At 39.3% G+C, this 16,224-nt stretch overlaps 1 long non-coding RNA gene across 5 annotated transcripts in view; it reads right to left on the reverse strand.

The window, feature by feature from the left end:
* LOC134809580 (uncharacterized) overlaps window positions 1–16,224 on the reverse strand; it is a 147,770-nt gene that overhangs the window by 39,600 nt on the left and 91,946 nt on the right. Inside the window, exons 3-5 of one of the 5 annotated variants that reach the window (XR_010155668.1) lie at window positions 11,393–11,692; window positions 10,008–10,159; window positions 5,856–7,486 (exon numbers count right to left, since the gene is read on the reverse strand). The exons of the other annotated variants lie outside the window; for them this stretch is intronic. This is a non-coding gene — a long non-coding RNA (uncharacterized LOC134809580). Of the gene's footprint in view, window positions 1–5,855; window positions 7,487–10,007; window positions 10,160–11,392; window positions 11,693–16,224 lie in introns of those variants that run through there. 5 annotated transcript variants of the gene reach the window in all.

The following is a 16,224-nucleotide window of genomic DNA, read 5'->3' on the forward strand; positions in this document are numbered from 1 at the left end:
GATAAATTCAGTAAAGGTGAAGGATACTAAATCAACATACAAAAGTCAGTAGATTTGTACACATTAACAACAAACCATTTGCAAAATAATTTAAGAAAACAATTCCATTTACAATAGCTTTAAAATATGTGTAAAATATGTAGAAATAGAGGTAAAATACCTGTACACTGAAGACCATAAAACATTGATAAAATTGAAGACAAAAAAAATGGAAAGGTATCCCAAATTCATGAATTGGAGGAATTCATATTGTTAAAAAGTTCATACTACCCAAAGTGATCCAGATTCAATGCAATCAAAATTCCAATGACATTTTTCACAGAAACAGGAAACAATCTTTTATATGGAATCACAAGAGATTCTGCATAACCAAGGCAGTCTGGAGCAAAAAGAGCAAACCTGGAAACATCACACTACCTGGTTTTAAAAAATACTACAAAGCTATAATAATCAAAGGAGCATGGTACTGGAACAAAAAGAGGTACATGAAACAATTTAATTGAATGGCAAAGCCAGAAATAAATCTACACAATTACAGTTAACTGATCTTTGACAAGGTGCCAGGAACATGCAATGAAGAAAGAACAATCTCTTCAATAAATGGTGTTGGGAACACTAAATATCCACAAGCAAAAAAAAATTGAAATTGGACCCTCATCTCATGCCATGTACAAAAATCAACTCAAAATGGATTAAAGACTTTAACATAAGACCTGAAACTGTAAAACTATTAGAAGACAACACAGGGGGAAATCACCGTGACATTGGTCTGGGCAATGATATTTTTGGGTATGACTTCAAAAGCTCAGGCAGCAAAAGCAAAAATAGACAAAAGGGATTTTATTCAACTAAAAAGCTTCTTTACAGCAAAGGAAACAATCTACAGAGTGAAAAGGCAGCCCATGAAATGGAAGAAAATATTTGCACACCATTCTTCTGATCAGGGATTAATTTCCAAAATTTATAAGGAACTCAAACAATTCAATAGCAAGAAAATGATAAGGTTAAAAAATAGGCAAAGGACTTGAATAAACATTTCTCAAAAGAAGACATAGAAATGGCCAACAGTTATATTTTTAAAATCCTCAACATCACTCATCAAAAGTACAGTGAGATATCACCTCACGCCTATTAGAATGGCTGCTACCAAAAAAGACAAAATATAAGCATTAACAAGGATGCGAAGATAGAGGAAACCTTGCACACTTGTTGGTGGGAATGTAAATTAAGTCATTAGGGAAAACAATATTAACATTCCTCAAAAAAATAAAAACTGAACTACCATGTGATTCAGCAACCCCACTTTTGGGTATGTGTATGTATATTCCCCATAACCAAGACATGGAATCAACCTATGTGTGTTAATCTACAGATGAATGGATTACAAAAAATGTGATACACACACACACACATGCAATGGCCAAGACATGGAATTGAACCATGTGTGTTAATCTACAGATGAATGGATAAAGAAAATGTGATACACACACACACACACATACACACACACACAATGGAATACTATTGAGTCTTTAAAAAGTGGGAAATACACGGATAAACCTAAAAGGCATTATGCTAAGTAGAATAAGCCAGGAACAGAAAAACAAATACTGCACGAGCTCACTTACACATGGAATCTAAAAAAGTTGTGAACTTATTAATGCAGAGAGTAGAGTGGTGATTTTTCAGGGGGAAGAAGGTAGAGGGATGGAGAGATGTTGGTCAAAGAATACAAAACTTCAGTTAAGCAGGATAAATAATTTCTAGAGATGTATTATAGGGCATGATGACTGTAGTTGATAATAATGCATTGTAGACTTGAAGATTGCCAAGAGAGTAGATAAATGTTCTCACAACAAAAATGATAAGCATGTGAGGTTACAGATGTGTTACTAAGCTAATCATTTCACAATGTATACACACATCAAAACATCATGTTGTATAGTGTAAATATATACACATTTTATGTCAACTATACCTTAATAAAAATCATTAAAAATTATAAAAGAAATTAAAAAATTAACTTGTGAGGAATAATACAGATTATAAAGTTCTTTTGAAAATATCAGTTTATGTAAGTTTCAAAACAATCCTGTGAGAAGAACTTACATACTTCACCTAAGTTACAGGTGAAGAAACCAAGACTCAGAAGTTTACATAAAGAAAGTTTAAGGCAGAGGCAGGAATGAGTGTTAGTTAGGGGCAGTTTTACTTATTTCAGGGCCTTTGAAAACTCAGACAAGACCATGCTTTAACACATACCTTGTCTCTTCTAAATGTCAGCTGCCACTTGCCTTTTATGCCAATGGTTATTGTCACTGGTGACGTCTGAATTCACTTTCTCTAAGTGTTTGCTTACAGTTCCTGGTCTCCTCACCTGCCTGGGATTCACCAAAACTAAACCTGGGAACTCACACTGTGCTTGTCCTTACTTTGGATCATAGCTACGGCATTCTCACGGGCCCCCTAAGGCTTCTTTTCCAGCCCTCAACGCCAACTCAAAACCTATGGATGCCCAGCTGATCCTGTCTCACCTCCTCACAAATGAGGCTCTAATTCAAACCAGCTCACTCTGTGGTTGTTTGTTTTGCACCCTGAGCCACACCTCAGCAATTACAGGTAGGCATGGGAGGAAGAGATGGAAGGGCTCCCTGAAGTCTGAGTGTTTGTGGGCACAAAGCTAAATGTTCCCTTCAGCCCAACAATTAAAAGCCAGGCTCAAAACAGAGAGGCAAAGCCTCCTATTTGCCAAGCTACTTAGAAGAAAAATGTAAATGCCAGCAGCCCAGACCGCCAGCAAGACTGCTAGAAGGTATGGGGACTTGCAGAATGAGGCTGCAGCATCATGATCTCCTGGAGACAGGACTAAGGCAGGCCAGGAAATGTGCAGGAGGGAGGGAGGGAGGGAGAGGAATGTGTCTCCCAACAGCATGTTTGAGAACAAGCAGTTATTTTCCCCAAAGCCATCTGTGAGACTCTCAACTTGTGCCTGAAAAAGAAAAGGGCGAGACAGAGAGAGAGAGAGAGAGAGAAAAGTGAATTACTGGAAAAAACAGGTATCTCTTTGGGAGTTTGTGAGGGCAGCGAAAAGACTGTCTACCAGTCTGTTAGTCTTGGCAGCTGCATGTCTGTGAATCTGGCCATGGTCAGGGTTTCCAAGGCCCTACTTCTGGAAAATGCAGAAAGGGTTTAACCTGAAACGTGGACCATAGATGGCTCTGGCATGATCTAAGTGAGAGGGAACCGTGAGGTCCCTCAGCACAAGGGGTCACTCAGGTGATATTGTGACTAATTGCATTAAAGATTGTACAGGAACATGTCTCCAATTAGACAGAAGTCTCTCAGGAGGCAGGTTCCTACAAGGGTTTTTTTTGTTTTTTTGTTTTGTTTTGTTTTTTTGTCTCTATCAATTACAGCTTGAGAAGTGTTTTAAGCAGTACACGATGGATAAGAAATTCCTCATTGCCAAAGGAGAGGCCATTTGCCCAGCACTCTTCATCCACCAGAGGGCAGATGTTCTGGCTAAAGTGGCTGCTTCCTCCAAGCTACTTTGTATTTTACAAGAAATACGACTTTTTCTTCCTTATGCCTGTAGACATTTAGGGATGTCTTTGGTTGCAAGTAGCAGAAATCTTGCTTCACAGTCGCTCAAACAAATACAAGTGTATTTTTCTCACACAAGATTTTGGATCTAGATAGCAGCTGGCATTGGTTCAGTAGCTCGGTGGCATCAGGGCTAGTATCTCTGGAATTCTCTCACTTTCCCTCAGGCTTGTCTCTCTCATAATCACAAGATGGCTGCTGCATCAGAGGGCACTATGCTCATGTTGAAGTTAGGAAAAAAGTAGAAGGGCAGAGTCCCCTGTGTTAATCCCAAATTATCAGGACTGCAATTGTATCAGAATCTCCATCAGACCTCTGCATGTGCCCTACTGGTCAGATCTCCATCACACAGCCACACCTAGCATAAAGGGAGCCTAAGGATGTGAGAACCTAACTGGACACCCTGTCAGTCAGAAAAAAATCAGAGTTCTATCAACTACAAAGAAGACAGAACTATTACTGGGGAGGAAACCAACAGTGTCTGCCACACCCTGTGCATAGCACTGATCAAATTGCATTGAAATATTCTGTTTCTTTCTCTCTCTTCTCTTTCACCAGAATTAATAGCACTTGGCAGACAGAGACACCCAGTCATTCTTGTAATCCCAGCACATGGCACACACTGCCTGGCACAAAACAGACTTAATAAACATAACTTAAGTTCAAAAAATATTGGCAGAACTAAACTCCAAATAATAGTGAGGCAAAAGAATTGCATTTAGGTTCATTTGCGCCTACACATCTCCCTAAAGATAACAGGAGATATTGCTGGAAAAGAAACATAAGGTAATCAAAAGATAGGCACTCAGAAAATGAGTAGATGATGCTCTTTGGATGCACAAAGTTTCTAACACACACACTGAAATAGGTAATGATAATAATAGCTACTGCTTATTAAGTGCCTAGGAAAAATTCGATGTTCTGTATATACTACCTCTGATCCAACTATCTTTATAAGTTACATATTATTTGCCTCATTTTAGAGAAACTGGGAAAGTGGCCCGAGGTCTAAGAGCTGGAAACAAACAGTAGAACCAGAATGTGAATCCAGGTGAGTCTATCTTTCTCCACTCTCCATCCTGCCTCCTGCGTGAGGGTGCCCAGTACTTTCATTTTACTCAAGGGAAACTGCAGTGCCGAGACGTCATATGAGGACTCGCTCCAACTAGATAATAAGTTTCCTGTCTCCAAGGACATGTTTCTATCTTTATTCTCTGCCGCCCTCAACACCTCACTAAGCAGAGAAAGAGTGTACTGTGCTGTTGAAGCTACAATGGTATTGTTAGCTGTGCTGTGCTGTGCTGTGTTAGCTGTGCTGTGCTGTTAGCTACAACAGTGTTGCTAAGTATGAGGAAAGGCTTACTGACAGCTGGCTTTCTTATCCAGATCTATGATAAAACTATGGAGAAGAAGATGGAGCCAGAAGTGTACAAGCCCCTCCCTTCTCTGAATCCCATCCCATCCAGCAGAAGAGGCAAGTGTATGTGGTTTTGGAGCATTAGATGAAGCATCTTACAAATTTCCTGTAAACGTGTGTGATAAAATGTGAACAAAGATGAAACGGCTGCATTTTGATTGCTGGCTTCATGTTGCCCACAATGGTCCACAAATGATTGGAGTTCCCTGGTCACCATCTTTCTCTCTAATTGATAAGTTGAGCTCTGTGCCAAGAGCTCAGTCAGGTATGCCTCAGTGGGAAAATGTAATATTTCAATTCTGACTTACCTAAAGGCCAATATCACATGGCCTACAGTCTGTGGATGTGTCCAGTGGGTATCAATTGCATTGCTTATGGCAAATACAATGCAGATGAGGCCCTTCATCAAGAAATCAGAACCTAATTCAATAAAACCTGCTCATGCAAGCAAAAGCAGTCTTGAGTATTTCAGGATGCCCAGGGGCTGAGAGACAACCCCATCGAAGTAGTGTTCATGGCGTTTGCACTCTTCTAAAACATTCACTTCTAAGAATATGTACAAAATAAGGGTGGAGTTGGACGTAGTGAAAAACCTCCGATAAGTCGCAGCAAACCAAAACTGGCTTTTAAGGATCTTGAGCTCAGCAGCAACATACACACTGAGGTCTTATAATCCTTTGGATGGAATAAGGGAATTCTCCTTTATACGAAAAAAAATATTCTGAGCTATTCAGGCACAAACAGAGACTGTACATTTTGGCAGGAAACTCATCTGGAATTTTAAAGCCAAAATTATAAGTTCGAAATGAGAGAAAAGACAACCACAGTCAGGGTTGTCATAAATAGAATAATTTTATTCTTCATGTTTTCACCAAAATAACAATCATACATTTCAACAGTGGGTTTTTTTTCCATTGGTACCAAATGGATTATTCAGAACATCTCATTTTGATTTATTGAGAGCAAACATAACAATTGTTCAAATTAGAGTACAGAGTTTAAATTAGGTAAACACTGGGAAGGAATCAAACAAAAACCTATTTTGTGCTAAGCTGGGAATCTCTTGTGTGTTGAGTAGTGGTGTCATATGCAGTCCCAGGGCCCTCGGCTCCAAGTCCACACAGCCAGGCACTCCCGGGGCTGTGCCCAAGGCCTTGAGGGCAATGGCGTCTGGAGTCTCCCAGTTTTATTGCTGGTTTGCATAACTCTCGCAACCAGCTCTAAACTAGAGGTATATCCTGAATTGGACCTCCTGGGAAATGAAGTGATTACTTCCAAATTCACCAGTCAGAATCTCTGTAATCTGGAGCTCTTGGCTGTGGCCAGAAAAGAGCAGGGTGGGTGGAAGGTGGAAAGTCCTCCACTGAGCTCTGCCACTGGTTGCAAGTTATAGAATCAACATCATACAGAAGCAAAATGACCACCCTTGCATGAGTTACTAAGAGCACCCATATTATTCCAAAAAACATGGTGGGTTGTGGAAATAGAGGATAGATGCTGGCCAAGCAATGCCTGCAGATGGGGAACTTCTAACCCACCCTTTGGGAGGCAATCTCATTCTTGATGAAGCCATTACAAATGCAACGACAGAAGATATTACAGTCACTGCAGTCACCACAACAGAGATCTTATGGGGAAAAATCAACATCTTAATTTCTTCTGGATTTTTTAATAGAAAAGTATTTTCTATTCCAAATATTAAACATGAGCTTCAGGAGGAGTAACTAGACTAAGGTTTTTAGATCAGTACATGTAATAGAGGAACATTCTTGTTTGTAATAAGCTTGTTTCTTCCTTGTGTATTTGTTTTCACAGTAAGGGCTAAATTCTCCCCTCTCTGAAAAGTGAGAGAAGAAAACTACAAAAATACAGTTGACAATTATAATAAAGTGTACACTTTTATATACTTTCATATATCAAAACCTATTAAAAATTTAAGGATAAAGTCATATTAAATGCTATGAAAAAAGTATACCTATTACTTTCATATGACACACTCTACACCTAAGCTTGGGTGCACTAAACATTCTAATTCTGCATTCTTTATTCTGAGAAGTCTACTTCCTGACTTGATACATTCACCTCCCTGGCAAGGTATCAGCAGAGGAAATGGAGTATTAGAAATAGAAATACAAACTCCCATGCAGTTGAAAGCTGAGAAAGAGAAACTGTGATATGTACTTTACAGGCCGGCTTTCTCTCCCCTAACTCAAAATTAGAGCAAAGGGAATGAAATTTGAGCAATCATAACTCACATTTCTATAGCTCCTGCAGTGTAGAAAGAGCCTTTACACATGTGATCTCATTGAAACAGCAAAACATTCCACCTTCTGAACAATTTCTAGGGTCAGAAAGTATATGTGTAAAACAGAAGGTGGCCTGTTCTTAAATAAGGATCTTCTTTATTGATAGTAGGTCAACACAAACATAGCTGAGTCCCTTAGGTTTGGGTTCCAGAAGCAAACTCTGATGGAACAAAAAAAATAATAATAAAGAGATAAAATGTGAACAAATGTGGGAGTGATTCACTCCTAACCAGGAAATTGGGACAGGGAAGGAAAAGCAGCCAAGCAAAGGTGGGATTTCAGGCGAAGTCCTAGCTTCAGCCTGATCCCCAAAGGGAGTCTGGAATATAAGCCACACTTCAGAGTTTGTCCTGACCAGTAGCACAGGGGCTGGGCCTTCATATTCCTGAAGATACACTCATGGGCTAAGGGCTTAGGGGAGTGGAGTGGAGTGATCGGGGAACACAAAATCCCGGACACTTCTGGCTGTCTGCACAGCTCCAGAAGAGTTGCAAGTGAGGACGGTTAGGAGAAAAATCAAACAAACAAAAGAGGGGAAGCTCACAGACATAAACAGTAAAAGGGATTTGAGGGAATCTGGGCAGAGTAATAGCACAGTCCACTGTGGGTTTAGCTTTACAGAAAACAGACTTTGAAAAACAGAATATTAAGGCTACCAATTCAAAGCCCAATACCAAAACTACTGAAATGTTTGCAAAAAGAATGTCATGGTGTAAGTGTGAAAAGTAGTTGAAGGAGAAAGATCAAATGGACCCTTACTATATGGTTGTTCAAAGGTGGCTTAAAATATAAAATTCTATTGAGCAAATCACATGGCTCAATTAAGGCCAACACTAAATTAATTCTGACTGTTACTGACTAGCCACAAAAGACGTAAGACAAATCTTTTCACGTTACTGAGTCCCAAGCTGCTTTTTAAATGGAGGGATAGGAGATAAGGTTATAATAACAATTAACATGTATTTGTATATTTATACTGTGCCAGGTGCTAAGTGGTTAGCCTAGATGATCTCATTACATGTTAGTGTTATAAATCTCCCCATTTCATAGGTCACACAAGCTAGTAAAGGGCAGAGCCATGGTTTAAACCTAAACATGTCAGTTTCAAAAACTGGGTGTTAAACTGTTCCAATACTGCTTCCCAGAGGGAATCCACGTCATTTATAGCTCTGGAATTCAACTGTTTGAACTCATGCCCTGTGAGTTCACATGTGGCAGATGTAAGAAAAGAGGGACACAGAGTAAACAAAGACATTCATAGACAGGATACTGTCTCCACATTGCACAACTCCTAGGGACACTGGTTACCACCTGCATCCACCATCTAGGGTTTTGCATTGCTGGGATATTCAACAAGGCCCTGATTAAGCAAGTTTAGATGATTCCTGCCATCTCAATTCCTGATGATGTGCCTAACCAATATGTTGTAAACTTAGTTGGGTGGATTAGCTTTAGAAAAAGCTAATTGAGATGTCAAGGCCTAATGACCACATTTTCCTTTTTTTTTTTTTAAGCCTTTCTTTTCTATTGCAAGTTACTAAGGAAGTTGCTGGCTGTGCAAGTAATTCTTAATATTTTTTAAATCCAAGGCTTTCCCTAACTTAGTGTGCTGCCTCTCTCCAATAACAAAGGCCTTCAGACCACACTAAACACAAATGTCACCTTAAAAGCTTGTACTATTTGTGATGGCAGTGAGGGGAGTAGGTTAAGGGTGGAAAGGTTTTCACCTCACACACACATCATACAGGAAACTTATTTATGTGTTAAGCACTACCCATGACTTTGGCCTAGATTTAAGGCCTGAAAATTAGCATAAAATTTGTGTTCTCTTAAAGTATTTTCAGACAGAATTGACTTTGTCAAAGAACTCAAAACATTTTAACATGAAGATTTATTCCCACATTCTTGGGATAGATCTCCATTATAGAAATTATCAAATTATTATTATCTGTTTATATAAATTTATGAATGCTTCCTCTTGAAGGTAATCTCTTTGAGGACAGAAGCCATGACCTAGGTGTCTCTCTTTCCCCAGGTCTGGAATATGACAGCTACTCACTGTCAAGGAATTAATGAGTCTATAGTACTATGCAGCACTGAGCATGTTCTCCTATCTCCTCAAAGAAGAGAGAGAACCCTTACATTTACTTATCAGAGAACTGAGAAAATGAAACCACATTCTTCATGTGTGAAGAATCAAGTCACATTGTACCCTAGGGACTCAATAAGGCTACTCCATCTTGCAAAAAAAAAGATATCTTACTAGAAATATTAAAATAAAATGTCAAGATGTGTATTAAACTCGGTTGGACCAGAAATGTACATTTTTTATTCAAGCATGAAAAGGATATGTATCCATCCAATGTGGTTTTCAGAGCCTATGTCCCCATGTAGGGGAAAAAATTCTCCCTCACCACTCGCCTCGAGACCCACCCTTAGAGCTTTATTTTTTTTAGCACAGTGTTTAGGGTGGAATGGAAATCCCTGTGGGATAAGAAACACTTTAACTGTAGTTATCAATCACTTATAATTTAATATGAATAAAAGCTCTCAGAGCAGAATTTTTATCAAAAGCACTGAGGATGTGAAAGTGTAGTTACACTTATATCAAGGATTATATAGTAAAATGAAAAAAGAGCAGAGTTTTTCTGAAGTCACATTTCACCTCTTCACTGACTTACTTTGGGCTGGCCTTGATTGGAACCAGGAGGCCATTCGTCTGTGGGCATCAGGACCAACCCTCCCCTCCAAAGCAGAAACTCAAAATACACTGCAGTCTTCAACCATTCTTTCTGTGGGCCCAATGCACAGCTGCTGTTGCTTCCTCCTCAGTCTGGGGAATCACCCAAAGATCATTAGATTCAGAATGACTTGGCAAACCAAAATCTTAAGAGAGTGCAGTCGCGTGGCCCAGTCACTATTCCACAAGTCCTCGGTTGTGAGTCACAGTCAGAGTACTTCACAGACCTTAGCAAGTGATGTAATAATCTGGAGCCCGAGAATTGTGAAATCGAGGATTTGCCACCAATTAACCGTGTAACTGTAAGGCTTTGGTTTCCTTAAATGTTAAATATATATATATATATGAGGGGAGGGGAGATATTGCATAATCAAATAAAAGTAGGAAATGCTTCATTAAAAGAAACTTAATACTTTTTTTTTTTTTCATTTTGGGAATCCCCAAAGCCTATAATATGTTAATATGAACTGCAAATCTCCAGGAGGGGAAACAGTGTCCCAGGTTTCCCAACCTCATTCAATTTTGGAACCCTATTTTCTTTTTTCTTTTTTTTTTTTTTTTGAGATGAAGTCTCACTCTTTCACCCAGGCTGGAGTGCAGTGGCGGGATCTTGGCTCACTGCAACCTCAGCCTCCCAGGTTCCAGTGATTCTCCTGCCTCAGCCTCCCAAGTAGCTGGGACTACAGGCACATGCCACCATGCCCAGCTAATTTTTGTATTTTTAATAGAGACAGGGTTTCACCATGTTTACCAGGCTGATCTTAAACTCCTGACCTTGTGATCCACCCACCTCGGCCTCCCAAAGTGCTAGGATTACAGGCATGAGCCACCGCACCCAGCTGGAACTCTATTTTCAAATATCATTTTTTAGAACTCTTATTCTACTGGTTACAATTTGGAAAATGCTAGACTAAATGATCCCCAAAGGCCTCCCAAGCATTAATATTCTAAAATTTTACTCTCTGATTCTTTTCTTCCCCCTTTAATCCTAATAAGGAGCTCCACTTGAGATTCTGCATATCCAAACTCTTTGCAAACTTAAAAATACCAAAAAACTGTTAGCTATTATAACATGGGGGCAGGACCAGGGAGATGAAGCATATCCTGTCAACACCCTGAGAACATGGGTAACAGTCTCCACTAGAAAATCTCTGACCTGCAATTATGTCTTTTTGTAATGTGCTTAATTACATACTTAGAAAATAAATTCTAGAATTCCAGCACAATTTTTGTTTAAGGAAATAAGAAAATCCTTTGTTTTGCATAAACGGTGTTACAACTAATTAAGGGAGAAATTAGCTGCCAGGTTACATGAAAAGATAAGACCTGATTCCATGACATCTTCTTTGCATTCACGAGAAGCGAGCTGATGGTCTGCTGCCTGTGTGGTGTTTAGCTCAGCCTCCACTGACTGGGACTCATTAGCCAAGGGTTACAAAAAATGTAACCAATGCTTTTTCCAGATATTCCACCGCAAACCAAGTAAGACGGTGTCTGTCCCTTGCCTTGGAGGCCTGGGTCTGAGCCACTCACGATGCTCCCTCCAGCTCAGCCTGCAGCATGGGATTTTCATTAGATGGCGTTCCTTGTATTCAAGCGAGTCCTGCTGGGGTATAAATACCGCTCCTTTGTTTTTGGAGAAGTGAAGAAGGAGGTAAGCATGTTAATAAACAGCTATTCATTAACTTTTAAAATAATTTTAATGTTTAATAAACTTCTTGTTCTAGTCTTGTTTTTCCTAAGAATAAATCAACATATATTCCAAGTGGCTTTGGGAAGTGGCTAAATATTGCCCATGCTTTTTCCCTTAGTGAAAGTTCCTCCCATTTTGTGATTTGAGAGGCTTATTCACAAGTAGCATTCACCAGAAGAGCCACAGAACTGCTGATGCTTGTAAGGCTCAGGATAATGGGATGTGAAATACAGACATTAGAGGCCCAAGTGAACACAAAAAGCCACACGCAGCCCAAGAGCAGGTCTAAATTTCACTGTTCTGGAACTGCTATGGGCAGTCCCAAGGCCAGCGTGGGCAAAGGAGGCTCCTTCAATGTGGGATACCCTCCCCAGCTCTCCCCATTTTCCTCTTGGAGATACTCTGTTAGTTTAGAGAGCAATAGCAGATTCTCTGTCTCTGGATGGCTGCTGTTAAAATCTACAAGAGTTTCTTACCTTACATTTACTTATCAGATTAAACTGTCCTTTCAGAAGAACTAAGAAAATGAGACCACGTCTAAGGAGCATTATTATGGGGCATGAGATTGGATCCTGATAGGACCTGGGTGGCAGAGAGTGGCAAGGACTAGACACAAGGGCAGCCCACAGGATATTCACATTTCATGGGGCCTTGCCAACCAGAGCAGGAGTGAAGAAGTTAGAAGAGTATGTCAAAGAGAAATTCCAAAAGGGAACTCTGAAAAGGAAGGTGGCCAGCTTCACAGGGAAATAAGTGCTTCCCCAGCAAGCCCTGCCCAGCCCCCAAATCAAGCTCTAATGAGAGTTTTTCCAGTCCAAACAGTATCCGCACTCTCAAGCAAGGAAACAAAAAGGGAAAACAGCAAACCTAAGTCACTTTAACAATATAGCTCTTCCATGTTCTGGACACAAGAAGGACAAGATTTTAGAGAGAATGACACAAAAGCACACATTTTCTCAACAATCAGAGGTTCCATATACCTGAACTGTTGCCAATTCAATTCAAGTAGAAATTTATGCCCCAGGGATAGTGACTTTGCTAGTGCCCAGAAGAGAGTGGAAGGGCTCTGGTAAGAGAGAGGTGAAAATTAAAAGTGACAGTATCATGTTTTGGAAACATCATTGTAAGGAAAATAATCAACAGGACAAATAAACTGAGGATCCAGACGCTTCTCTTAGTAAATTGGTTGAGAGAAAGGGAAATAAACAACTGAGCTGGGTAACCTTGTTTTCCTCCCATTGAGACTGTCTCCTCAAATATCACCCATCCATCCTCAGCAGTGAGAACTCCAAACCTTGGTGGTTCTGTACTTTTGCCACAGACTTTATTCTTGAGAAGCCAAGAGCAGCAGAAAACCTAACTTTATGTTTTCCTTTTTGAAAGAGCCTTGAACTTCCTTCTCAGAAATTTACTAAACATTGTAGAGTAGGCTTGGAGGTAGGTGTTTTTTTTTTTTTAAAAAAAAAAAAAAAAGAAAGAAAGAACAGACTTCTGAACATCCAGGATGATATTCAGCCTGAACTGCAGTTAAATTTCAATAAATAAATACATAAAATATATCATCTAAAGTCCTTACTATTAGACCACCAGAAACCTTAAAGGAACCCAAAATGTATAACCTTAGAGGAGACCCAAGGCCACTTAAAGAAGCCTCGTTTTACTGAACCACAGCATAGCTGATCGCTGATGCACCCTCAGAATTGCATATTTATACTCTTGTCTGCTAGTAGAATAGGTGGCTGGGCTTTTGTTTTGTTTTGCTTTATCCAAGTGGAATGCATTTCTCTAGGAGCACAGCGTATCTTAGACCTGGGTCTGGATGGAGCCCAAGGAATGCAAGATCAGAGAGTGCCTGAAGTTACCAGATAATGGCCAAGAGGCAACGAAGCTTTTGATTCTGTAAAATAGAGAATGGGACTAGACGAACTCTAAATGTCTTCCAGCTTGAACATTCTGTGATTCTATGCTTCCACCCCACATGCCATATTCATTGACAAACAAGGAAAATCCGATCTGGACTGGTGGTGGTTTTTAAAACCTCACGATTCTATAAAATACCAGGAATATGTGATCATACCAGACATGTTTAATATGTGTGTATTTCATCATTGCAGAGCCCTTCCCAAATGTTAAACTGGGGCTAGGGTTCAAGGGTATTTGAAAAAAATTTTTTTAAAAATCTGGCCTTTAGGTTTGTGCTATATTAATCTATGGGAAAAACAGCAAAGATTCTTAGGGGGCTGTGATCCTGAGGGCTATAATCAGATATACACTAAAGAACTCTATGATGAAAAAAAAATCCTTGAGAGAAGGGTTTGGAAAGGGAGATCTGAATGGTCAGTGTCTGTAATGAACTAAATATGTATTCACCTGCCCCCATTTGTATGTTGAAATCCTAACCACCAAGGTGATGGTAGGAGGTGGGGCCTTTGGGAGATGATTAGGTTATGAGGACAGATACCTTATGAATGGGATTAGTCCTCTTATAGAAGAGACCTCAGAGGGGTTCCTGACTCCTTCCACTATGTGAAGTTACACAGAGAAGACACATCTATGGAGAAGCAAGAATCTGTCAGCACCTTGATCTTAGACTTCCCAGCCTTCAGAACTGGGAGAAATAAATTCCTATTGTTTATAAGCCACCAATTATAGGAGTATTTTGTTACGGCAGCCTGAACAGACCAAGACAGGCTTGAAGTTATGTCCAGCTATTATTAAAGATCTTTTGGCTGAGCTAACAATATGTTAGAAAAACTAAAATGGTTTTGTTTGCAAAAACAAAATATATTTAGATAACAAGAACAAAAAATTACATATTCATTTTTTAAACTGAGGTTTAGCTTAGATCCAGTAAAATTCACCCTTCTTAGTACACAGTTCTATGGGTTGACAAACACATATGATCATGTGTAACTAGCACCACAGTCAAGATAAAGAACAGTTCCACCATCCAAAAAAACTCCCCATGCCGGCCCCTGGCAGCCACCTACCTGTTCTATGTCTCTATAGTTTTCCTTTGAAAGAAGGTCATTTACATGGGACAGTATTCAGCCTTTTAGACCTGGTGTTTTCATTAGCATAATACATCTGAGATACATCCATGTTATTGCATATATCAATAGTTTGTCCTTTTTGTAGCTGTGTATTACACTATTGTATGACTTTATCACATTTGGGAAACATTTGGGCTATTTCCAGTTGTTGACAATTACAAATAAAGCCACTGTGAACATCCCCATACAGGTTTTTGTGGGAATGTAAGTTTTCATTTGCCTATGGTAAATACTTAGGGAGGGACATTCCTAGGTTTGTATGCTAAGGGTAAATTTAACTTTATAAGAAACTGCCAAATTGTTTCCTAAAGTGACCAAACATTGGCATTCCCACCAACAATGTAAGAGGTCAAGTTCTTCTCCAGCCTCACCCACACTGGATATGAACAGTTTTCTCTTTAAGCTTTTCTAATAAGTGTGCATTGACATCTCATGTGGCTCTAATTTGCCTTTCCTTGCTAATTAATGATGTTGAGCATCATTTCATATGCTTATTTCCATCCATTTATTTCTTTGGTAAAGTGTCTACTCAAATCTTTTGCCTACTTTTTATTGGGTTATTTTACTATTGCCTTTCAAATGTTCTTTTGTATTCTGGACATAAGTTTCTTATCAGATATGTGATTTGAAAGTATTTCCTCCAGCCTATCCTTTTATTCCTCTAACAGTGAATGTTGAAGACCTATAGGCCACTTTGAAGCCCACTTTTGAGAGTTGATAGAAAATGGAGGGACGGTGAAAGCCCATATCTCTCATTTGCTCTCCATCTTCTCTGTGGAGAATGTTCTTCAGAATGGATATTGTGCTACAAACACAGCAGGAGGGAATTAAGTTTATTAAACGTATTAAAATTTACATAGTGCCAAGAGAACATTTACATTCTCTAAACAAGCTCTATAATGCTATCAGGGAGAATTTTAATGCCTGTGGCTGAGAGAAATGCAAATGTGAGGTGTGCCCATGAGGAAATGGGAAAACCAATAGAGGATCAGGAGTATTGCAGACCCACCAAATGTCTTTCTTATTCCAAAACAGAGAGAGAGAGATGGAAATAGCACACACCAAAGGACAGTGAGCTAGCCTCACTCAGAAGAGGGAAACTAGTTTCTACTAGTAGTTAGCATGAGTTCATTAATAGATCACATGAGATTAACCTGTTTTTCCTATTTGGCAGACCAAAAGGCCACGTGTAATAGCTATGGAACATGTGACAGCTGCATTTTACAAAGTCTCTCTAAATAGCTTAGTTGATAATATGGGAAAACAAGGGAGATGACCATTTGACTAGTTGCATTTGTAATTTTTGAATAACTGTACACTATGCAATAGTCATTTATCTATGTATCAGTGGCAAACTAGAGAGAAATTTTCTTAATTATATCATAACATAATTTTATTAATAATTCATATAA

Source organism: Pan troglodytes, chromosome 2, assembly GCF_028858775.2.
Source record: "Pan troglodytes isolate AG18354 chromosome 2, NHGRI_mPanTro3-v2.0_pri, whole genome shotgun sequence".
NCBI lineage: Eukaryota > Metazoa > Chordata > Mammalia > Primates > Hominidae > Pan > Pan troglodytes.